The following is a 25,139-nucleotide window of genomic DNA, read 5'->3' as shown; positions in this document are numbered from 1 at the left end:
ACAAGAGGAAGGAAAAGAGGGACAAAGAAAGACTGGAAAGATGGATTGTAGTGCTTCCTGTGGCCCAGCCTGTGAGAAGGTGTCATCTTAATTTTGAGATGACGCCCCTAACGCTCAGAGAGGTTAAGTGACTTTCCTAACCTGACTTACATAGTCAGTGGCAAAACTCAGATTCAAACCCACTCTAACTTAACTCCAAAGCTTTTTCAACTTTGCAACCCAACACAAGCATCATACTTGGCAGGCAGCTAGGTGCAGCTCCCTGCAGAGGTGAGGAGAACCCAATAAATGCACGTAGCCAAGTGTCACTCACTACCCATTCATCCACATTATTAATGACAATTGAATAATAAATAACACTTGAGAAATTACTATGTGCTATATACTATGCATGCCATTTAATCTTCAGAACCACCCTATTGCACATTAGAATTGTTTGGGGAGCTTTTAAACATATGAACTCCTGGTGGCCCCATCCTAATCAATTATATTAGACTCTCTTGGAGTTGGAACACAGCACCAGTATATTTTTAAAACTCAACTGGTACATGTAATGAACAACCAGGGTGAAGAAAAGTGGTTCCCAGAGTTTAGCGTGTTATCAGAATGCTCTGGAGGGTTGATAAACGATTTCTGGGCTTCGCTCTCAGGATTTATGATTCACTAGATCTGGTTTGGGGACCACAGTTTTGTATTTTTAACAAGTCCCCAAGTGGCACTGATGCTGCTGGTCTGGGGACTTCACTTGGAGAACAACTTTGAGGGTGGTATTATAGTGATTCCCACTTTACATATTAATCAAATGAGGCTTGGTGATGACCAAGCCAGAACGTGACCCCACGTCTGTGATTCATGCCCTGAAAATCTGTGCTCTATTTGCCTCATCTTGTACACAAGCTGATCAGGTCTGACTGCCAAATGCTTCCCTGAAAAGCAGCTAAAGCTGAATTCCAGCGTTGCATAAAAGTCTGCTGGTGGGCTGCACTAAGTCATGTCCAAATTCTTGCCTGCTAGCAAGAAGGAAGAAGCATTAGAGATTACAAAGCTAATTTAACTTCATTAATCAAGACAACATTAATTGCCCCAATCTTCTTAATGAAGGACTGCTACTGCATACAAAACACTTAATCCAAGACAACTTCCAAGTGCCTGCTCCAGGGCCTGCGCTCAGAGACCAAGAGCTCTTTGGGACAAACGTTCTCTCCTGAATGGACTCTCTGTACAGCCTGCCTAGACAGCTAGCGTGTCCCTCAGAAAGCACCGCTCTTGTTCCAGGTAGTCTCTGGGGCGAGCCTCAGGTGCCCCAGTGAAGAGGGGCATTAGCTTATGAGGAATTCAGGGATGGTCTCCCAGGGTGATTTAAATCCTTCATAAATGTCAGAAGTCAAAGCTAAAGAGCAGCATAAGCTAATTGATTACAAATTCAATGTCCTGCAGCATTTTTTATTGCCATGAAAGTGAATTTCAAGACCTTAAGGACCCACGTGATTGCACTTTCAACTTTAATCCATTTTCCGTTTAACTTCTAAGACAGGCTAAGAAGCTCCGAGTTTCTTGGAGGAGCCAGCCTTCGGTTTATGTACTCTTTGTTCCACATCCTCCCTCCATGTAGGCTTTCTTGTTAGCACAGGGGTCCTTTCATTTAGAAAAGGCGTATGGAGCTGAGACATGTCATGATAAAGTTATTCCTGACTCTGCTCTCTCCCTTCTGTCTTGTCCCTGCTCCCTTTTCTTTTTTTGAGAGCCATAGGCTAACAAGCTGCTAGTAAACAGAAAACCAGTCATGTGTAGATTCTCTACCAGCAGAGCCTGAGATGAATTTCTGTGCAAATGGTTGAGGGAGTGCTTTCAATTACTCTGAGAGTAAGGAAATCAAGCAAGAGAGGGAAACAAAGTAGGCAAAGATGTGAGTTCAGCGAAGTCCCCCCTTAGCCTGATGCCACGGGGAGCTCGGGCGTGTGCGTTACATCACAGCGTTCCTTCTTTGAGGCAAGAGAGCCAGCCTTTTGTAGCCTGTGTCAGTCAGTGAGTGACTGTAGGCCACTGATGGGAAGGGCCTAATATCCAGGCATTTCCAAAATGGTTCCCAACAGACCAAAGGTGGGTCTCAGGATAAAGACATGGAAACAATCTAAGTCTCTGTTAACAGATGAATAGAACACACACACACACACACGCACATGCACACACACACAATGTAGTATTATTCAGCCATAAGAAAGAAAAATATTCTGCCATTTGCAACAACATAGATGGACCTTGAGGGTATTATGCTTAAAGAAATAAGTCAAACAGAGAAGGGCAAATACCATATGATCTCACTTATATGTGGAATCTAAAAGAGCTGAACTCATAGAAACAGAGTAGAATGGTGGTTGCCAGAAGCTGGGGCTGGAGAAAATGGAGAGCTGTTGGTCAAAGGGTAAAAACTTCCAGTTATAAAATGAATGAGTTCTGGGGATCTCGTATATCATGGTGATTATAATTAACAATACTGTATTATATACTTGAATATCGCTAAGAGAATAGATCTTAAATGTTCTCAACACACACACACACACACACACACACAAATGGTAATCGTGTGGGGTGATGGATGTACTAACTAACCTTATTGTGGTCATCATTTTGCAACATAAACCTGTATCAAATCTACTCATTGTACACCTTAAACTTACTCAGTGTTATATGTCAATCACATCTGAATAACGCTGGGGGGAGAAAGAAAGAGAATTGTTGATATTAGGAAATAATAGAAGCAGAAGAAAAGATATAAGGATGCAAGTGTTACATAAACTGCTTTAGTTCTGACACATAAAGAGGAAAAACAGTTTCAATTTGAGAAAAAAAACAGTCAAGTGTTTTGCATGAATAATAAACTAAATATGCATTATTTTGGTCTTTCCTGTTGCTGTACAGAAGTCTCTGATTAAGAATTTTGTTGAGTAATTGTTTTTGTTTAGTGAGCATATATGGAATGGATTAATCCAGTTGGTGGCCATTCCCAAGTGTGTCTTGATGACATTAAAGACACAGAACTGTATTAATAAATTTGATCAGCAAGTCACACAAATATTAACAATAGTTCAGTGGCTGCAGGGATGACTTCCCCTCTCACTGGGATGACGATTCATCCCTGTTCACCTAGGACTGAGCGGGTCCCAGGACACAGGACTTTCAGTTTAAAAACTGGGATGGTCCTGGGTCATCTGGGACAAGTTGATCACCCTACCCCTCACACTCCAGGCTCTGATAGAATGTCTGTCAGAGAAGGGATTTGCAGAGGAGAGCTCCCCCAGGTTGTCACGCTGCTCAGGCTGCCTCTCTTCCTGATTCCTGGGGGCCAGCTGAGCACTGCAATGCCCCCCTCCCTGGGCGGTGGTGCTGTCTCTGCTTCCACAGTGGGTCTGCTGTTTTCAGAAACTTGCAGCCCTCACATAGAACATTATCCAGTAACACACAAAGAAGGAGGGGTCCTCATGATTCTTTTCCCTGACTGCTTGCTTTCTCCCTCTGCGACTCTGAGACCTTTTCGGTTCCTAGTTCCCATGTGAGTCTGGGAAGAGCTGGTTTCCAAGGGTTTAGGCAGTCCCCAACCCCCTTCTGTCAAAAGCACTTCCAATCACTAAATCCCACACGCAGAATTAGTTTAATAATGATGGGTCCGGTATTTACATTTCATATTGCTTCAAAAACTCTTTAGGAATGATCCTTTAAAGAAAAACTAAATAATTCTAGCTATTGATGAATTTACTTATGTTTCTGTTTCTAACATATTTCAAGAAAAATTTTCAGTGGACTTCGACCAAGTGTTTAAGCCATCACCTGCAGCCGATGCTTGCATTGGCCCACCTGTAACCGCCCCCCCTCACCATCTCAGGGCATGCCTGCCCAACTTCCAACTGGCAGCCCCTGCTTTTCTTTGCTGAGAGCTTTTTCTGGTCACCAAAAAAAGTCCACATGAGGTGAACTGGAGAGCTGGAGAATTAACACCCCCAGGAGCAGCCCGCACCCCATGACTGGGCTGGTATATAAACCACCTGTCACTCGCTTGCCTGACTGTAAGTCTGAGTTCTGTATGGGTCCCAGATTTCCCCTGTGGGTTAAGGTTCGGGTGCCCACAGTGGTAACTTGCAGGACAGCACACCCTTGGTTGGCTGCTTCCCTTCCCCATCTCACTTCCGTCCTCTCCTATCGATGTTTTCTTCGCCTCTCAAGGAAACCACCTGCTCTCCCCACTCTGGGTCCGAATCTGCTTCCAGGGAAACCCAAACTGAAACGCTGCCGTACATAAATCCAGAGCCGTTATTTGATTATTTTCTCTCTCCCTAACGAGGTTAAACTCCGTGAGTTTAGTCTGTGTCCATGTTTCTCAAGGCTGTCTCCTCAGGACTCTCACAAAGCCTTGCACGTAGCAGGCGCTGATAAAATGGTTGTTAAATGAGTGAACGAAAGAGTGAATTCTGAGGATGCTGATTCAAAGCCAACAGATTTACAATCAGGTTACCAACACAGTACAGACATATATGTATACCAAGCTTATCTAACAAATAAAATGCAAGGATATCCTTCAGTCAAACTTGGAACCTCAGGCTGGCTGATTCCAGAACGTGTGCTCTAACCATTATCCTTATTTTTTCTTCATTTGAAAAACAAAGTTATTACCTATGTTATCCCTACCGCAGATGTTTGTTGTGACCATTACATTGTTATATGTATAACACAACTTTGAAAAGCATAACACATTCCCACTGCTGGTATATACCAGTCATGTCTATGCATGTGAAATGAGAAGAACATGACCCTGTCCTTAACAAAGGTCAAGGGTATCCTCAGGGACATAACTTCTACAACCGCAACCAGCTTTCCAGCATGGATCCTGGTTTCCATGAAGCTCCTAAGTACCGGCAAGGAAAAAAGCCAGTGGGATGTTTTCAAGCTGCTGGCGAGGTGGTTTAGCAAGCCTTCCTGCTTAAAGACAAAGAAGCTGGGCACAGCGAAAGTGAGTACGGAATAAGCTGAGGTGTGAAGTCACAGGCCCCGGGGGATGAAACTTGTAGAACTATCAAGAGCAGAAGTCTAGCTCCAACCACCGGCCAGCTGGCTCGCAACTTGGCTCCCTGGGCAACTCTCTCTTTCTTCCTTTTCAGAATCCCAAACAATAAATTTCACCCCTTGCCTCATTCAAAGCAACTTTCACTTTTTTCTTTATTTCTTGACAACTGCCAACATCCATGCCCCCAGGACCTCCTCCATTTAAGTGGCTGTCGTAAGTTGGGTTCCCCAGGAGCAGAGTTTGACACAGGGATTCGTGTGCATAGGATTTATGAAGGAGGTGCTCTCAGGGAAACGTGAAAGGGAAAGAGAGAAGCAGGAGAAAGTGGGGGAAGGAGCTGAGCAAGAATTTGGTCTCAGCTGGAGTCCAGCTTCAGCCGGATCCCCAGGGAGTTCAGGAGTGTGGATTGTACCACAGAGCTGGTCCCACTTTGAGGTGAGGAGCCAGCCGTTTCAATCCCTGTGTCAGTCAGTCAATACTTTGGGGCTATCCTGGAACAGGGATAAAAGCAGTTGCCCTCTGGCTGAGGGCATCATTTTGGAGAAGGGGCAGCTGTGAGGCAGGAACAGCCAACACTCACAGCACCTAGAGGATGGGGGCACCAGTTGACTAATGGGGTCTGGATGGGTATCAGGAATAGGTAACACAGTGGGTATTGAGTTACCCTGTAAGATGGAGGCACTGGGAAGGACTTAGGTCTTGGAACGCCCAGTGTGCTCATTTGCAAGTATACATCCCTCTTTTTGCTTGTCTTTTGATGAAGGGATTAAAAGTAATGATCATTTTACCTTCTTGCTCGGGAAGAATCCTATGCCATCTTTCTCCTATACTGTCTTCTATAATCATGAGTTTGTCACTCATGCCAAAAATGAATAAAAACTGCCTGGAACTTATGTCTAACTATGTCCTGTCATAGCTAAAATTAGTTAAGTGCTAACAAGTATTGGCCTCTGATCTAAGGTCTTTATATGCATTATTTCATTTAGGTCTCACACAAACAGAGGAGGCACGATTAGTCTCAAAGTCAACTGGTCTGGAGCACAGAAAAACAGGTAAGACTTCCAAACTTTTTTCTGAAGCCGACATAGCTCAGATACCAAAACCCAACAAAGGGCACATGCGCAAAGGAAGGAAGGATGGAAGGAAGGAAGGAAGGAAAGAGGGAAGGAAGGATGCTATAGACCAATCTCACTTATAAATAGTGACAAGATAATATAGGCAGACAAAATTTAAGAATCCTTATTATCACTGCAATTATATAACAAATATATGTAATACCCAATGCAATTAGATAAGAGAAAGAACAAGAGCTATCAGTATTAGGATATTAGGAAAGGCACAGGCAAAAATATTGCTATATGTAGATGATATAATTTTAAATCTGAAAATATAAGAGGATCCATTGCATTTTTCAATTTATGACCATAATTTTGTCCTAGAAGGATTTTTTTCCCCCAATCTAGATTCCCCTTCATTTCCCTTTACATTTACTGTGGCTTTATGTTGCTACGGTAGGCTGTCTGGGGCTAAGCAGCAAAGAAAGCTGTCGGCTCTCAGCTAAAGAGCTGCACAGCAGGAAAGCTGCTCACTGTACTGAGAGGTGGGCACTCAAAATCTGAAGTTAACGGAGCCACTCTCCACTTTTCAAACTGTTTCTGCGATTGATGGATATTCAAGATGAATTTGCATATTAGTGAAATATACTGTTGATACATGTGTCCCTTTCTGTAAATAGAGCAGATATCGATATAGACATACAGATATATAGATATATAGATATATTCTAACTGCTAGAAGGAAAAAGAAGGAGAAACCATATAATAGCTGCAGTTGCTGTGATTTTGGTGGTAATGTCAACTCTCTAATACGTTAAAGTGTAAAGATTTTGAAGGCAATATGTATCTCAGCTGGGAGGCCTAAAGTAGGAATAAACAGAAGGCGTGTGGGATGGTAAGGAAGCAAATAGTCTTGCAGAGTATTTTCAACTCTCAAAAAAAATACATTTGAAAGTAATCTTTGCCACAACAGGAAATACTAGAGCGATTCCAATTGCTCATTAAACATATCATCAACCTGTCTGAACAAAGCTGGGATTGCTTACTGGGAAACAATATTTCTAGGAAATAAAAATGTAAACATTGTTTTTGCCTGTTAACTCGAACATTGAGAATTACAAACTAATTACAACAAAAATAAAAATGATCACAAGAAAGGTGGGCAGTCTCAGGATGCAAGTGTGTTTTCCCAGTTCTTCTATTTGTTAGCTTTGTGAGCCTAGAAAAGCTACTTAGCTTCTCCGAGCCCATGTTTTTACATTTTATAATGGAATTATTAACAGGAATATAGTATAGAATATTGCTGAAGTGAATAAAGCAAATGAAACAAAGAGTATATATTTTTGTGTAAGAAATAACGAAATAAGACACTATACATGTATCTGTTTATTTTTGCAAAAGGAAACACAAGATAAACCCAAAACTAATGAGGTAGGTCACCTAAAGGACATGGGTGGGAATGGGGTAGAAGGATTGGGGGACTTGAACTGACACTCCTCTGAGTATTTGGTCTGGTATGGTTTTGACTTTTGGAATCAAAACAAGGATGAGAAAGGAAACACTAAAATGGAATACAGACAAAACCAAATGTATTTAACTAAACAAATAACACAACCAATATGAAGGTGAAAATAAAAAGAACTTTCCAATACAGTATTTTGACTATCTACCCTCAGTCTAAACTGAAAAAGAACTTTAAATAAATACTGAGCTCTATCTAGTCAGAGGTGTTTCCCCCCCCACCACCGTGGTATGTGTTACCAATTCTAAAACTACTTTAATACATTCTGAGATTGAGCAGGTAAGTAAATATATTCAGAATGTGGAAGCTAACGTCAATTTCTAGTTTTGGATTGGAATTGAAAATATCAGTACAAATTCATGGTTTCCAATATAGAGATAGATAGATAGATAGATAGTTTATTTTCATGTAATATGTACATATATTTCCTAGCTCTGCCCACTGAGAGTCTAGATGCTATGACACAGCAGTAGCAGTGAGCACATCCAATGTCCAGTTTTAGTTTCTAAATATCATCCTCTGATAAAAGAAACCAGAAGTCCTTGGAGAAATAGCTGATTCTGGGGCTGCAACCAGGAGAGTACAAGATCAGCCTTGAACATTTTGTCGTGCCAAAAAGCAAGAAAGTGATCAAAGACTGATAGAGACATTTAAAAAAGACATAAGAACTAACTTAAAGAAGCATATTTGGCACAATCTGAGTACCAGATAGAATGACAGCAAGAGATTAGAACACATTGACCTAGAAAAGAATCCATGAGCCCATAATGATACCCAAAAATAGAGATACAGGGGGAAAACCTCTTCCTTAGAGAAGATGCTGTCTAATAGATATAGAAGGAATAGTAGAGTTAAGCGGGTGTGGGGGGAGGGAGATCACTATTTTGCAACCTCAGTGTAATTGATTCAGGCAAGAATTATCAATGGAAACCAACATCATTAGGTGAAAAGCTCTTGGGAATCAGAATATTCAAGTAGTTTTTTAAGTTATTGCCCCACAAACTACTCAATTGCAAAGGGAAAACTTTATCTTTACAATGGGAGATGCAAGGAAACTACCTTTGCTGAAGAAAGTACCTTGATACACAAAGGAGAAGAAATAAGATGGAGAGGCCATCCTTTCGGTGTGGCACTATTTGCTAACCCTGACCACACTGAAGAGTCACACACGAGCCTTTCAGAAGTAGCAGTGTACAGCCACACCCCCAGAGATTCTGAATTAATTGCTTTCGGTGAGTCTAGGAGTTGGTATTTCTTAAAAGCTCTCCTGGTGATGTTAATGGGCAGCCAGGGAGCCAACCGCAGGTCTATAATCCTTGGGTAACACAGAAAGAGTGCACATTCTGCGCAGAGTCAAATCCAAGGCATCCAGGGCGAGACCCAGGAACTGGAGCTGGCCTCAGCCCTTGAAGAATTCCCAACCCTGGGGAGCGTTTCCCAGCTGCATGACCACGTCCCCATTAGAACACTGCAAACTTTGGGTTTGACAGCTTTAGAGGTGTGGCCCTTAGGGAGATTCAAGAAAAGAACGGATGAAAGGATTTAAGGAATTTGGAACATAAAATAAATGAGGCAAAAGTCAAAAGTTAGATCTATTTATCCTGGAGAAGTAGAGTTATTAATAGTAGATGAAGAGTTACTAGAAGTTAATTTTCCAACCATCTGTAAGTATATACATATATCCTGTATGAAGAAAAATCTAATATACAAAAATCCAAATGTGATGAAATAGACACAGGAGAGGGTGATTATTTGCATCTGTACTATATGCCCAACACACACACAGATGAGTTACAGGCAGATATTTACATGGTGTGTAACAGGTACTGAATGCCATTCTGAGCTCTGTGTAGAGCTGGGCATATATTCTCTCCCATAGCCTGGAGAGAAATAGATACAAATGAAATAGATACAAATATTAGTGTCATTTTAGGATAAGGAATCTGAAGCACTCAAGGATTAAGTCACTTGACTTTGTTACTGTGTGGATCTGGAATTTAAATCTAAGCAGACTGGTTGTAGACTCCATGGTCTTAACCACTACTTTGTACTATACGTATGTGTGTACATATGTATATATGTGTATGTCTGTGTGTATACATATACATGTTATATATGTTGTGTGTGAGTATAGGTGTCACCATCCACCTATCTCGGTAAACACACATGTGCATACTAGATAGGTAGGTATGTACTGCTCCATGAGCGTATACACACACGCACATACAGATACGCCTGTCAATATGTAGATAATGCTTTAAAGAACATGTACGCATTTTGCTTTACAAACAGATGTGCAGTGTACTTTAAATAACAAGCATGCTTTCTTAAATATTGGACTGACAAAATAAGTAAGCAAGAATTTAAAAGAGAATAACACTTCTGTTATCATGTGATGACCCATGACAAATGCTCTGCAGTGAAAGTTTTTTGAGAGGGATTAAAGGGAAGTCACAAGTAGTTCAAAGGAAAGCCTTGTGCATTTGTTTTGGGTTATTTTAGCATGTGATGGATAAATTCAGTGAAAAATGTGTTCTTTTAGGATTTTCCCACTGAACAAGAAAAAAACATAAAAGGCTGGCTTTTAAAGATTATGGTTCTGCAATTCAGTGACTCAATGTCTCATTGTTCTCTAATTGGCTAACTGGACATAGGGGAGTGGTCAGGGGGCGCATGGCCCCGTCCTGTCTACTCATTAACAGGACCATTAAAAAGCCTGTGTGAATTTTGTTTTGTTTCGTTTTGCCTGTTGCTTTTTTAATGAACGAGATTAGGTGCTTAAAGGAGGGCCCAGTAAAGTAGTTCAAATATCATTTTTAAAATTTTCTTGGAAATAAGGCCTGCGCTTATTGCCATGGTCTATTAAATTATAAATATATACATAGTAATATAAATGAAAGTACTCTATTTCCTATCGATTTACTTAAGAGAAAATTTAGAAAGTTTGGATTGAACTTCTTTATTTTTTTATGTTTATAATTTGATCATTATAATGCGACCTTAATTGAAAGATTAATCCAAAATAAACTCACAATGTAATTGTTCGGTTAATTTAATGAAACAGTACTGAGCTTAAAGAATGTGTAATAATAATGAACAAACCTAAATTGAGAAGGAGAAGTGAAAGTCTCAGAAGCTTGTGAATGACGAATAAGGAAGGGTGATACTAGTTACATTGGCCTTTGTTTTCATTGTGCTAACGTTGTAGATAGTTAATGAAATATTTGAGTAGCAAAGATAAGAGACAAAGATGCTTCATAAAATACTGCTGATGAGATTCTTGTAAAAGGGCAGCCCTCCACTTGGTTGATGTCTATTAAAGACCAAATTAGCCTATTTTTGAAAAACAAAAGCCCTGCAGAGTCATTCTTCCTCCAGGCTGATATTCCCATTTGTGTAGTAGGATGTGTGTTATGAATGTAAATGAACTTTTTAGACTTAGTTAAGTAGTGATTCATGGAGCATCAGTAAGGATGTCGGTCCTCCGTGTTAGCTGGATGTCCTGGGAGCTGTGTCTGCCACCTCTCCTCCAATGCCCCAGCCAGTCTCCCCTGCCATGAGGGCATCTGGGGGACAAGGCACATTTCTCCCCTGCAGTTTGCACCCTGCCTATTCTCAGCTAAGTTTTCTGCTCTAAACCCTTCCTTGTTTCTTAACTCTGGTGATTGGGGCTACAATTCTAGGACCCCTAGAATTTTATCCTTCTGGACAAAAATCTAAGGCAAATGCAGCTTCACTGCCCATCCCACACCCATTCCTCCTGTCACTACCCAGATCTTCTCATAAAAGGCAACCTTCCAAGCAGGAGGTACCATTAGATCCTATCAGCCCCAGAAGAAAAAACGTCAGCCAGCAAGAGGAGGAATGGACCGGCAAACTTCTCAAAGACACAGGACTTGTCTTATTCTTCTTCACGTTTCCAGAGCTGCCAACAGTGCCTCACAGTCACAGGTGTTCAATAAATATCCGTTACACTGAACTTGGACTTCTGTTCCCCCTCCCGACTTCGTCCTCAAGAGCAGTGGCCCCATTCTGGGTTTCTTGGGAAGCTACCATAAGAAACATTTTACTTATAATGCCTAGCATGTGATTTGTTCCAGATTAACAAAATTTCCAAAATTTAGATGTCTTAACTTAAATGTTTTTAGAAGTAAGATATGATACATAATTTGGGAGATAAGCTATGATAAGAAACAAATGAGTTTTAAACTATACACATTAGTCAAAAACTGGCAGTTACCAAAATGCCCTTCAGTAGTTGAATGGATACATGAATTGTGGTATATTCACGCAAATGGAGCACTATGCAGCAATAAGAATAAACAGTCTACAACTACACTCAAAAATATGCATGAATCTCACAAATCTATTCAGAGAATGAAGCCAGGTTGTGAGTACAGTGTATGAGTTCATTTATATGGAGCACAAAACAGGCTAAATTAGAAGTTATAACAGTAATTATCCTAGAGGCAGAGGTTCTCAATTGGGCATAATTTGGTCCCCAGGGGATGTGTGTCAATGTCTGGAGAGATATTTTTAGTTGTCACATTGGGGACCAGGGTTGCTACTGGCAGCTAGTAGGTACAGGCCAGTGACGCTGCTAAACATCCTATAATGCCCAGGACAGTCCCTCACAGAAAAGAATTGTCCAGCCCCAAATATCCAGAGAGCTGGCATTGAGAAGCTCTGTCTTAGAGGAGCAGTGACTGAAAGTGGGCACGAGACGGCTTCTGGGACCTGGTAATACTCTGTTTCTTACCTGCATGCTGATTGCACAAGTGTGTTCAATTGGAAAATTCATCAAGCTATATACATATGGCATGTATGCTTTTCTATATGTATATTATCCATCAACAAAAAGTTTTAAAAATGTTAAAAAGCAAAGCTTTAGAAAACCTTTATTTAATAAAATTGAAGGATATATTAAGTAGCGATCAGCTTACATTGACCAAAATCATCTAGACTCAGTTGGAAACTGAAAAAACACAACTAACATTTTATAGAAAACTCCAAATGTTTAACGATAAAACACAATGTAAATATTTCACTCATCAAATCTTGTACTGAATATCATGATTTAGGGTGCACTTTAAAATGGCAATGACAACTTCAAAAGAAGAATCATGCACTAATGAAAAATGCATGAATGTTTTCTTTACCAGAAAATCTTCGTTGACCTGTAGGTAGGAATCTGGCCAAGTCACATAGAATCAGAATTTGTTATGTCAACATCTGCAGAAACCGGGGAAGAAAATAGCTACTTAAAAACTGCCTCAGCGCCATCCACAGCCTCTTGCTGGGAAGTTTCTCTTCAGCCTACACATCTGCAGCATCTTCTGCTCTGTGGTTGTTGGTTTGCAAACTGGTACCTTAAACAGAGAGTAAAGAGAGACCAAAGAAAGGGGCAGCCCACTCCAGATCGGTAGGTGGTAGGTTTAACAGGCAAGGGAACTTACATACAAGGCTTGTCTGGATGGCCACGGTCTAGATGGTCTCAACAATGCCTTACCCTCTCAGGGTTGTATCCTTGAAATAGCTCCCACTGTGGGAATGATGGGCAGAATGTACATTCCAAAGACAGGGGAGCCAGTGAGGAGATTCCAGTTGCCAGGGTCCAGCTCGAAGGTCAACTGGTGGTCATGTCCTCTTCATGCCCTCCTCCAAAAGTGGTTAGGGCCTTTGGCCCTTGAAATCTACAAAGTTTTCACAGCATGAATTTTCCTTGACAGAGTTGTTTGAATGGAAAAGTCTATTGTGGCCATCCCGTCATGTCTCACATTTCTATGTTGGGTGTGTGGAGGGCATATAATCTGCTTTTTAGTTCACAGGCCTCCAATCAAGGGAAGCCTCATGTGACAAGGTGTAGGTCTCAAAAACATGCACTCCAATCCGGATGGAAGGAGGTCTTGGGAGGAACTAAGTATATTTTGCATATAGAAGGGATATGAATCATTGTGGCCTGAAGACGGACTGTGGAAGATAATTTACAAAAACGGCCATAATTATTTCCTTCCCTATATATAATGACCTCCATGCAATGTGACTTTGCAGCTCTTTCCATGTGGACATAGAGTCTATTCCATCTGCTTTAAATATGGACTGCACTTGAGGCTTGTTTTGACTAATAGAATGTGGGGAAAGTGAGGCCATCCCAGTTCAAAGTCTGGTCTTCAAGAGACATTGCATGCTCCCACTCACTTCCTTGGAGCCATGACCCTGCTGTGTGAATAAGCTTGGACCAGTCTGCTGGATAATTAGAGACCACAAGGAGTAGAGAGAGACAAGCCAACCCAGGTGAGGCCATCCTACACCCGCCAGGCCCAGCAAATCCAGTGACTGCCCATGGATGTAGGAAGTGAGTCCAGCCAAGACCAGAAAAACCACTCAGCTGAACCCAACTCAGACTGGCAGCCCACAAAAGCATGAACTAAATAATTTGGAGTGATTTCTAATGCAACAGACACCTTTGTTGTCAGAAAGATGGCTGTAAGCAGCTCTGGCATTTATTCTACTCATGTCAAGTGCAGATTTATTAATGGCCCCTTTTTCTTAACAGTTGAGTGATAGTCCCTGAACTGAGTATCAGTGATCAGGCTCAAGTAACCGAGCTCAGTCACTGTGGCCAGCGGTTGGATGCTCGGTGGCCATACCTGGATCCTGCCTAGAAGATGTGGTAATAGTACGGACTGAGAAAGTGACAATTCCCAAAAGACAAAACTAATAGATGTCCAATGCATAGTATGCTCTGTATCTCATTGCCTTTAACGTAAGAATTGAGCTGCTGTGAAGTTTCCACCTGGTTGGTCATTCATTGCTTTGTAGATGCTGTCATCACCATAAATACAAGAGAAACTCATCCATTCATTATTCTACTTGCATGATTGGAGGCATGGAAGATCACTAGGGGAAAATAAGTCCATTTAGAACAAATTTTGTATTTTGGATGCTTTAGTGTTTGGATTTCTGGGTAACTTATTTTCTACCATATTTTATCCTTGAAGCACACTAGAGCTCTTTTCTCCTAAAAATGAAGAAAGGATGCGTTTGGCTAATTTTATGCTTTGACATGTTATGGGGTGACATGCATTATAGCGCATACTCCTGTTTTTATGGAAAGTAGAAGGATACTAACCAAAAAGTGAAAATAAAGATGTTGTTGATGCTTGAATATAATGGACAAGGAACACTATTTCCTTTTAATCTTACTTAACAAGTTCTGTCTTTTAGTCTTTTGATTTTCTCTGGCTGACTTGTGTACGTGCTTGACTTGCATTCACTTACCCTTAAAAACCATGAAGACGAAGAGGTGGACATGGTGTCTGAGTAGGAAATGTGGTGGAAAGAATTGACAGCGCTTCATAATCTTGCAGCAGATGAAGATCGTGTGGGTTCCTTCTGTTAAAACACTGGCTTTGTGATGGGTAATTCAATAAATCAGCCTCATAGTAAGCCACTCAGGAATCAAGAAATCAATTATAACACATCCACAGGCTGGAATAATCTGCAGCTGTTAGAACAGTGACATGGCAAAGTGTACATAATATTTGGCCAAGTGAAAATATTTCTAGAAGTGCAGTCTATCCTCATTATATATATATATATATATATATATATATATATATATATATACACACACACACACACATATATGTATATATATAATGATGATATATATATATAATGATGATATATATCTATATATATTGATTATATATATAATGATGACATATATATAATGATGACATATATATAATGATGACATATATATAATGATATATATATATATATATATATATATATATATATATATATATAACAAAATATTACCGGTGGGGTCTCCAAAGACAGATAATTTGAGTGCATTTTTCCCTTTAATGTTTCAATTCATTACATTTTACAGGCTCCCAGTAGTGGAATGTGTTACTTTTGTAATTATAAAATATAAATATAAAAATGCAAACTGTGTGAATTAACTACTGTAGTACCACATAAAAAGTCATGCTGACAAAATATTTGCAACCAGAAAAAACTGCTTCCCTAGCTCTCAAGATGTGTCCCTCTTATTTACCTTTTGAAATCAGTGTTATAGTCTGATGGGGATATTTTTTTTTTGAGGGCTGCCAGATCTAAGGTAAACTAATTACTGAGATCTAGAGTACACCCTATTATATCAGACCCTGTTCTAAGAATTGTATCTGCTTTAACTCAGGTACTACTCCCAACATCGTACGAGGTGGTTACCCACTGTTATCAGTTTTCAAATGAGAAAAATGATGCATGGAGTTGTTAAATTAAGGTGCATTAAAGTCAGACTCCAGGGCTCTTGCTCTTCACAACGATTCTAGAACGCTCTCTTGTGAGAGAGAGAACATTCCACGTGTCACTCATCTGACAGGAAGGATTTCTCAAGGAGGAAAGCAGATCTGTGAGGGCAAAGCTCAAGCCACCACTAGACAGCCTTGCCCTCCTTCTCTTTGTCTATTCATGGAGGAATTCACCTTGAGCTTTGAGGACGGCATCTACCAGGCAGAAGCTGAAGCACAGGAAAACCACTAAGATCAACTGTTTGTCAGATGACCTCTGACTTACAACCCATTTCTGTCAGTGAGGCTGTCATGCAGGGTGGCATGCTGGGTCTCGGCTCCCGCTCCCCACACAAGAACGCAGGATGTGGTGAGGCCAAAAAGGAACACCCACGGAGCCATAGGTAGGGGAGTCATACCACTATGGTCTCACTGGAGGCTGGATTCACACGACGTGCGACCTGCTGTCCTCTTTCTGCCAACCGACCGACTCTCTCCTTGACTCTCCTCGATTCGACTCCCCAATGTAGCCGCGGCAGTTATATTAGTGGCCAATGGCTCAATGGTTACAGCTGACGGCCATCTACTACCCGAGCCAGCACCCCTCCACATGAGGCAGAGAGCCTGGAAAGTGCTCTCTGGGGCTCTGTCCCCACAGAGGCCATTCTAAATCGTTGAGCTACAGCTAACCTGCTTCCTGAAAGAGCCCAGGAACATCAGCGGAGCCAGCCCAATCCCAACAATCACCCAATCAACCCACAGAATGATGAGCTAATAAATGCTTACTGTTTTAAATTGCTAAGTTTTGAGGTGGTTTATTACACAGCAAAACCTAACTGATACACTGCTCTTAGCATGGTAAGGATTTGGAGTCTTTCCCTTGATGACCTAACCCTACTTTGGCGCTTAATGTCTTGACCGAATCTCTCTGAATTTCAGTCAAACCCCACCCAAATCAGGTCCCTGGCCTTGGCAAACTACCTCATATCGCCTGCAACAGTATTGCCTCGTTCCTCCCTACAGTGGCCCCTGCAGGCTTGTTAGCTCTCAACTCGCTGTACCTTACAAATTCTTTCACAGGAAGTATATAGGGAGTACATAGAAGTATTCCTTCTATGCTGTATAAGAGCCAAGGAGGTATCAGGGTGCCAGCTCCTGTTCTTTCTTACCTTAAATCGGTCACAGTTCCATTCCTATTTGGCAACAGCTGCTCTGTGTTGCAAGATAGGAGTCATGTGAGGCTGTCTCCTTCCAGAGATCCAGATTGGCTGTAGAAATAAAGACCATGCAGATAAGAAAGCCACCATCATTTGTGTTTGGTAGAGTCAAAGCCAGGCAGGGTAGTAGGGAAGCTTTATAATCAAAGACATGAAACAGGCTTTAGGTATGCTCTGATTGGAGGTTGTTGGCATAGAAAATCTGGATGCAGGCTAACCAGAAGTGGGGCATGTTACACGATTGGTTTGGGAAGCGTATTTGGCTTTCCATGTTTGGTCCTGAGTTAGAAGCTGGGGCAAAATTTAGAAAAGCTGGCAATTATTAACAAAGTGCTAATTGCTCTGGGCCAATTGCTATAAAGGGTATGTTTTCACCTCCTGAACTGATTGCTGCAGAGGTTGTAAGTCAGCATTCTATTGTCGTCCATGGGCTGGCCACTTTTCATTTGTATTATATAATCAGTCGCTCATTTTCCCTTTGGGTCACCCTCTCACTTACGAGGCTGACCAATTCAGGGGAGGCCACATATCCGGATCTTCACTATTTGGAGATCGTTCAGTTGTTTCCATGATCAACTATCTTGCAAGATCACCTTGAGCTTTTTGTTGTTGTATCATCATGGTGATTGTCTGTCAAGAGAGCAGCTACGCAGTAAGATTTAAGATTCTGGATAGAATGCAAGAGATCAGCATCAGGACAACGGACAAGAAAGAGAACAATTAATAGTCCCTATAAGATACTTCAGAACCAGGAACCCTAACTGCCCAACCCTGGCCAAGTAGACAAATCCCATGGGCCATAAGGATCAACCTTAAAAAGCCAAAAAGCTTTCTCCTGAAGACATTACATCGTCTGCTCTACTTTGCCTGTTTTATTAATCTAAGTAGAGGCACAGACACCACCATGACCAGCCAGCAAAAAATCTAAAAAATGCAATTGTCCATTGCTAGTTGTGCCAATACAATGAATCTGTATTTCATCTAGGGTGGAGATGGGATCGCTGATACCTTCTGCCAAAGTTAATAATACGTTTCTTAGAGTACTTTCTACTTGTAAGATTCCCACCACTGGGAACACTGCCCTGATTGTTCACATAAACAATTAGTCAGTGATTTCCCCAGTTGGAGTGCCTGAATAATCAAGAGTGGGCTCATTTGAGAATTTGCATCTGAGTTGAAATTTCCTAAGTTGGTAATTTCCAGAATAAGGGTCTCTGTGTACAGATAAGTCTTGGAATACTATTCCTAAAGTGCGTGAGGTATTAGTCTGAGGCAAATCAGACCAGGCATCCGGGCTGCCAAAGAAGTAGCATCCAGTAGAAGGCACGTGGAGATCCAGGAGAAAAGGAGTTGTTGACAACAGGAGGTCAGAAGAAAGGCCTTACATTAGCCGAGTTACATATTTGGATCTGTGTCTTCCAGGGGGCAAGTAATTGGCCCATCACCCATGTAGGTCATTGAATTCTAAGGTAGAACCGATTGTAACAATGGGTTCTTTTTCTGGGACAGAAGGCCACTACCAAATTCATATGTTGATTTATTTAAGGTCATTTGTCTAGGTAGATGCAAATGTCATTGGCTGCAATTCCCTATGATCTTGTTTGATAAGACTGGAATTGCCCAGTGGTTTTTATCATGACAATCTGATGATGGATGGCAATATACAGCAAGCAGTAAGATTCAGGGCAGTGTCTACTGTTTGGGATAATGTAAGAATGGTGTTAGCCACAATGTGATTTATAGATGATGTAATACAGAATTGTACACCTGAAATCTATGTAACTTTACTAACAATTGTCACCCCAATAAACTTTAACTAAAAAAAAAAAAAGAATGGTGTTAGAAGGAGTATGTTCTGACCTAACAACAAAAATGAGGAAGATGAAAAGGGCCATTAGGGATGGACAATAACCAGAGGTCTATAGAAAATGAGAAGATGAATGGCTATAAGCAAGCAGATGAATAACAAGAGTTAGTCGGGGTCTTAGCCCCGTGTCTTAGGCAGCAGCTGTTCACCATCCTAAATCACCTGTATATTCCAAAGATCTTGAGCCAGCTGTCTACTTCCAAAGATTGGCTACTACTAGAGCATCTCTGAGAATCTTAAATTTGGGGTCCCTTATTGGAGTAGCCTGCTAAGTATGTGGAATTCTGAATTACTTTTGTTGTGAAACATAAACCCAAGGATTGACTGTTGTGAACGGTACCTGATAAGATCCCTTCCAATGAAGTTCAAGAGTAGCTCTTCTCTGTCTCCTCCAATAGATGAAATCTCCTGGTTTAAGATCAGGAGGAGGCTGAGGCTGTTGAAGAAGATGTGGTGGGAAGGCAGCCTTAACCTGCTGACAACAGGATTGAGCATGTGAGTCCCTTGCGATATTTTGCTATCTTTGCATGTAGCAGGGTAGACTATCAGAGGTGAAACCCTAAATGCCTGTGGGTCTTCCAGGTACCATATCATAGAGAGATAACTGATGTGTCTCTGAGGGACTAGACTGTATGGCCATAAGCTCCCATTGTTTCATATTTTCTCTGTGTGCATGATTGAATCACAGTCTAACCAAATTTTATTGAAAATGTTTTAGGTATGGCTTTTAGTGGACTTGGCCCTAACTTTGGGGGCTTTTTTCACCCTTCGGTTTATTCTAAAAGAGGGACTCTGTAGATCCCTCTCTGTGTCAGTTCCATCAGTTTTTGCCATCAGGATTTAGCATCTGAGGTTTTTCAGTTAATACTTATAGTTCAGGTAACCCAGGGGCATATATACCCCAAAGAAGTCTAAATTCTATGACTAGCAGCTGGCCTTTTCCAGAGTAGGGAAATTCTGAATAATAATTGTTAATTCAGTTTGGGTCCAAGGCCTACCTGGTATCTGATTCTTGGGAGGGATAGATTTTTAGAAGCAACTAGCATTTGGGGGTCTTAGGAGAGTCACTGGGAAAAGGTAGGGGATTTGGACAAGCGCAAGAAGAGAGAGGAGTTGACAGGAGTGTGGAAGAAGGGGAAGAGGCAGAGCTCGACATAGGCAGGCTACGGGAGGACAAAGAGGGAGAATTTACTCGGGAAATGAGTCGTGTTTGTCATTGCCTAAGTTTGTCAGGTTGCTTATTTGCTTTGGCCAAAGAATCTTTTAGTGAAGCAATTTTTCAATTAGAATTTCATTTGGAGGCCTCTGCATACCAATAAAAAATGTTGCCCATTAAATCTGAGAAATCTCTATCCCTATCTTTTCTAAGGCACCTCTCAAATAAACAACTTTGTTCAAGCCAAATGTTCCCAAGGGTCCAAAGAATAGGGAAACCAGTAGCTCCTCCTTTTTTTTATTTATTTTTTTATAAACTTCCTATAGAGTAGAAGCTTCCTCCATATGTATTTCTTTTTTTCCCCACCTTTAGATTTCTGTCTTCCAGGCAGGATCCACTTTTCTGTCTCCTGGAGGCATACGCCTCTTGGCTCTGCTTAAAGGTAGTGGTGGCCATGGTGGAGGGGGCGTTGCTGGAAGGAAAATATCCTCAATGAATTGGTAACACACATTGCAACCAGCGTAGAGATTCTTCACCTCTCAAAGAACTTTAAAATATATGAAAATTCAGGCCACCGGATTAAAAAAAGATTAGTGTGAACTTTCAGTGTGCACGAAAGCTTCTGAACGTCTTTGAATTACAAATGTTGGTAGATAAGCATTTTCTCTGGCATCTTCATTCATTCAATATTTGTCCACCACTTCCTTTGTGCCAGGCTCTGTCCAAGGCACTGGGAGACACCAGTGAACAAAACAAAGATCTCTGCCCTCATGCAGCTTTCATTCTAGTGGGGAAGACAAACAGGAAGCAGTAGGCAGAAGAGGACAGTTAATAGTGTGTTAAAGGGTGACAGGTGTTATGCAAGAAAGAAAATGCAGAGCGGGGTAGGGAGGATGAGGCTCTGAGGGAAAGAGGAAAGGGAAATCTGTCACCTTCTCTTTGGTGATGCCTGATGTCGCCATTTCTCTAGCAACCTTATTGCTAAGCCTCAGTGAATAAGATCCTGCCAATTAAACCTTCCCTCAGGGTTGGAGGATTGTTATGAAAGAGAGGCACACGCTCACACAGGTCCCTGGCTAAATCTGTGGGTATGCCTGCTAATTTTATTAATCCTCAGCACAGCTGCAGGCTGAGTCAGCCGCCACACAGCTCAACTGGTTCCAGATTCAGAGAAGCACTGGATCTGACTTGGCTACAGAGGTGATTCACCGTGTCTGGGCTTTATTGTAAAGACCTGATTTACAGTAAAAAACAAAACCAAACAACAACAACAACAAAACTATAAGAAGAGAAAGTCACAAGTGAAGACTCTAAGTCAATAATCATGTACAGAGTGCCAAAAAAATGTATACACATTCTAAGAAGGAAAACTGTATTAAAATAAATGTAATACTGTGGGGACAGAGCCAGGAGTGCAGTTTCTAGGCTCTCGCCCTCACATGGAAAGGTGCTGGCTCAGGTAGTAATGGCCATAGCTGTGATTGGATGGCCATCAGTGGTGGCTAGTTGGCCATTTGCTGTAACCAGTGAGCCATTGGTTAGCAGCAAATGGGGGCTAGCAAGAAAATGGTGGCTGAGCTAGCAAGAGTGGATTGCAGCTAGCAAGTGGGGTTGGTTGGCAGAGAGAAGTGGATGGCAGGTTGCGGATAGTGTGGCTCCTGGTTCCTGTGTCTCCAACCCAGCCACCAGCGAGACTGTAGTGGTGTGACTCCCCTATCTGTGACTCCGTGGGTGTTCCTTTTCGGCCTCCATGTCCTGCATGCTTATGTGGGGAGCGGGACCAGAGACCCCACGTGACACCCAGCATGACAAATACTCAGTATACACCAATAACAAAAGATGAATACAAGTCACGTTTGACGTCTGCAATTACAAGAGGTGCTCAAAGTGGTTACCATCAGTGTCCAGACACTTCTGATTACGGAGAACTACTGCTTAAGCAACGTTGACCAAAACATCCACTTGTATACATTTTTTGGCACCCTGGCATACTGTAAAATACTGTTGTTTTTATCAGTCTCTCTCAGCAGCAGCAGGATTCTTTCTCGGATGCCCTAGACAGTGAATGGCAATATTCTGTTATTATTTCTACATTGTCCTTCCAAGATAGAATCAACTTTCTGAAAGAAAACAGCAAAGCTTTTTAAAAGCCATTATTTAGTAGGGAATGATAGCTGTATAATAAAATATTAATCGTTCTAAAAACTACCTCAGAGAAAAATACTGTATTTACTAGAAACAATAAATTCTTTTCTCTGCATTTCTATTTTTATTTAGTCTCACATCTGTTTCACCAACTCAAGATACACATATGGTCACATGTCTTGTTTTTCTAATTAACCACTGCTGAAGAGCAGAAAATCCACGATTTCCATGTTGAAGTCTCCCACCCACCTTGAGTTGCTCAAAAACCTTTGTTCAAAAATTACTGAGTCCGTTCGATTCCTTGACTCCCACAAGGGATGGTGGGCTGTGCCCCCTGCAACTAACAATGGCAACTGGACCTGGAGCTGAGCTGCGCCCTCCACAACTAAGATTAAAAGGACAACAACTTGACTTGGAAAAAGACCTGGAAGTACACACTGTTCCCCAATAAAGTCCTGTTCCCCTTCCCCAATAAAATAAATAAATATATATATATATATATATATATATATATATATATATATATATATATATATATATTAAAAAAAATTACTGAGTCCAGTGGGGTCCATCCTGTTTCCTTATACAGCAAGCAGGGTGGATGTGTGTCATGGTCCTCTGCCTCCTGCTGTCTCATGGTGAGGCTGTTGAGGACAGGTCCTTTGTAGATTAATTTGTATAAGCTTTTGTGTGAACATAAATTTTCATTTCTCTAGGATAAATACCCAAGGTGAAATTGCTGGGTTGTATGGTAGGTCTGATTTTAGTTTTAAAAGAAGTAGCCAGGGCCGGCCTGGTGGCTCAGGCGGTTAGAGCTCCATGCTCCTAACTCCAAAGGCTGCCGGTTCGATTCCCACATGGGCCAGTGGGCTCTCAACCACAAGGTTGCCGGTTCAATCCCTGGAGTCCTGCAAGGGATGGTGGGCTCCGCCCACTGCAACTAAGTTTGAACACGGCACCTTGAGCTGAGCTGCCTCCCGGATGGCTCAGTTGGTTGGAGCGTGTCCTCTCAACCACAGGTTGCCGGTTGGACTCCCGCAAGGGATGGTGGGCTGTGCCCCCTGCAACTAGCAATGGCAACTGTACCTGGAGCTGAGCTGTGCCCTCCACAACTAAGACTGAAAGGACAACAACTTGAAGCTGAACGGCACCCTCCACAACTAAGATTGAAAAGACAACTTGACGTGGAAAAAAAAAAAAAAAAAAAAAAGTCCTGGAAGTACACACTGTTCCCCAATAAAGTCCTGTTCCCCTCCCCCAATAAAATCTGGAAAAAAAAAAAAAAAAAAAAAGAAAGACTCTTTAAAAAAAAAAAAAAAAAAAGAAGTAGCCAAACTAATTTCCAGAGTGGTTGCACCATCTTACATTCCTGCCAGCAATGCGTAAGTGACAGTTTCTCTGTTCCCTCACCGGCATTTGGTGTTGTCACTATTTTTTATCTTACCCATTCTTATAGGTATAGTGGTATCTCATTATAGTTCTAGGTTATGTTCCTCTAATGGCTAATGATATTGAGCCCATTTTCATGTGCTTATTTGCCAGCTGTACAAACTCTTCAGTGAAATATCTCTTCACATCTTTTGCCCATTTTCTAATTGGACTGTTTGGGGGTTGTTACTGTTGAATGTTGAAAGTTCTTTACATATTCTAGATAAAAATCCTTTGTAGATATGTTATTTGAAAGTATTTCCCCCAGCATATTGTTTGTCTTTTCATCTTCTTAACAGGATCTTTCACATACAAATTTTTAAAACAATTTTTGATGAGGTCCAATTTACCAGTTTTTCCCTTCATTCACCTACTTTTCATTCAACAAATAATTATTTATTATATGTCTAAAATGTATCAATATTCCAGACACCCATAGGAATCAAAGATGTGACATGGTCCCAACTTTAAGGAATTTCCAGTCTACTTGGGGATATTGGAGAACTACCCAAACAACTGATATTACATAACAAGTGCTAAGTGCCATGGAAGATGTAGAGATACTTTTTCTTTTCTTTTTTTTAAAGAAAATCAGATATCATGTTTTGGCTGAGTGAAGGTTTTACCACTTCTATGCCAGCGAACACCTCAAAATGGCATAGAAACTTCCTTTATTAACTCATTTCTTTTCCAGGTTAAAATGATAATTTTTAGATAACTAACATATTCAATCTCATTCTGTGCAAGGAAATTCCACATGTATTGTGTAAATTAGTAACGATCTTGCAGGGCAATGGAAAGGATTGCACTGTATTTTTTATTTAGGGAATCTAGGATTCAGCAAAGTTAAGTAACTTGTCCAACGTCACGCACACAGAAAGTGGTAAGGTCAGACTGGCACTCCAGTATTGTGATTAATGCTCTTTTAATTCTATCCAGAATCCTTTGAGACATGTCCTTTTCCTGCCAGTATAAACTCATCAGTCTTCTGGCTAAGAAATGGACTGATTCATGTTTTAAAAGAATATGTGATACATTGTCTTGGTGCACAAAAGTCAACGAGCTCTTCTTGATTAAGGAAGAATCCATTAAAACTCTCACAGTGGTCAAGCTCATGCAGAAAATGGAAAAAACAAGCTCTGCCTGTGAGTCACGAGGGGCAGAAGAAGGGATGGATATTGCTGGAATTCAGGAAAATTTCGCAGGATGACAGCTCAGGATGGAGTAACCAAGGAGGTAGCATTTTAGGTCATCTTCTTGCAGGCTCATTGTTACCCAAGTCATCTTCAAACGCCGAATTTTTCATGGGGAATGATTTAAAAGAATCAATAATAGCTCTGGTGAAGAACTGAAGTTGTGTCTCTTTCTAACCTAAAGGATGACAAATAGG

The sequence above is a fragment of the Rhinolophus sinicus genome, chromosome 5 (assembly GCF_057876585.1).
Source record: "Rhinolophus sinicus isolate RSI-liver-muscle chromosome 5, RSI-T2T, whole genome shotgun sequence".
Taxonomy (NCBI): domain Eukaryota; kingdom Metazoa; phylum Chordata; class Mammalia; order Chiroptera; family Rhinolophidae; genus Rhinolophus; species Rhinolophus sinicus.
This window is presented reverse-complemented; position numbering follows the sequence as displayed.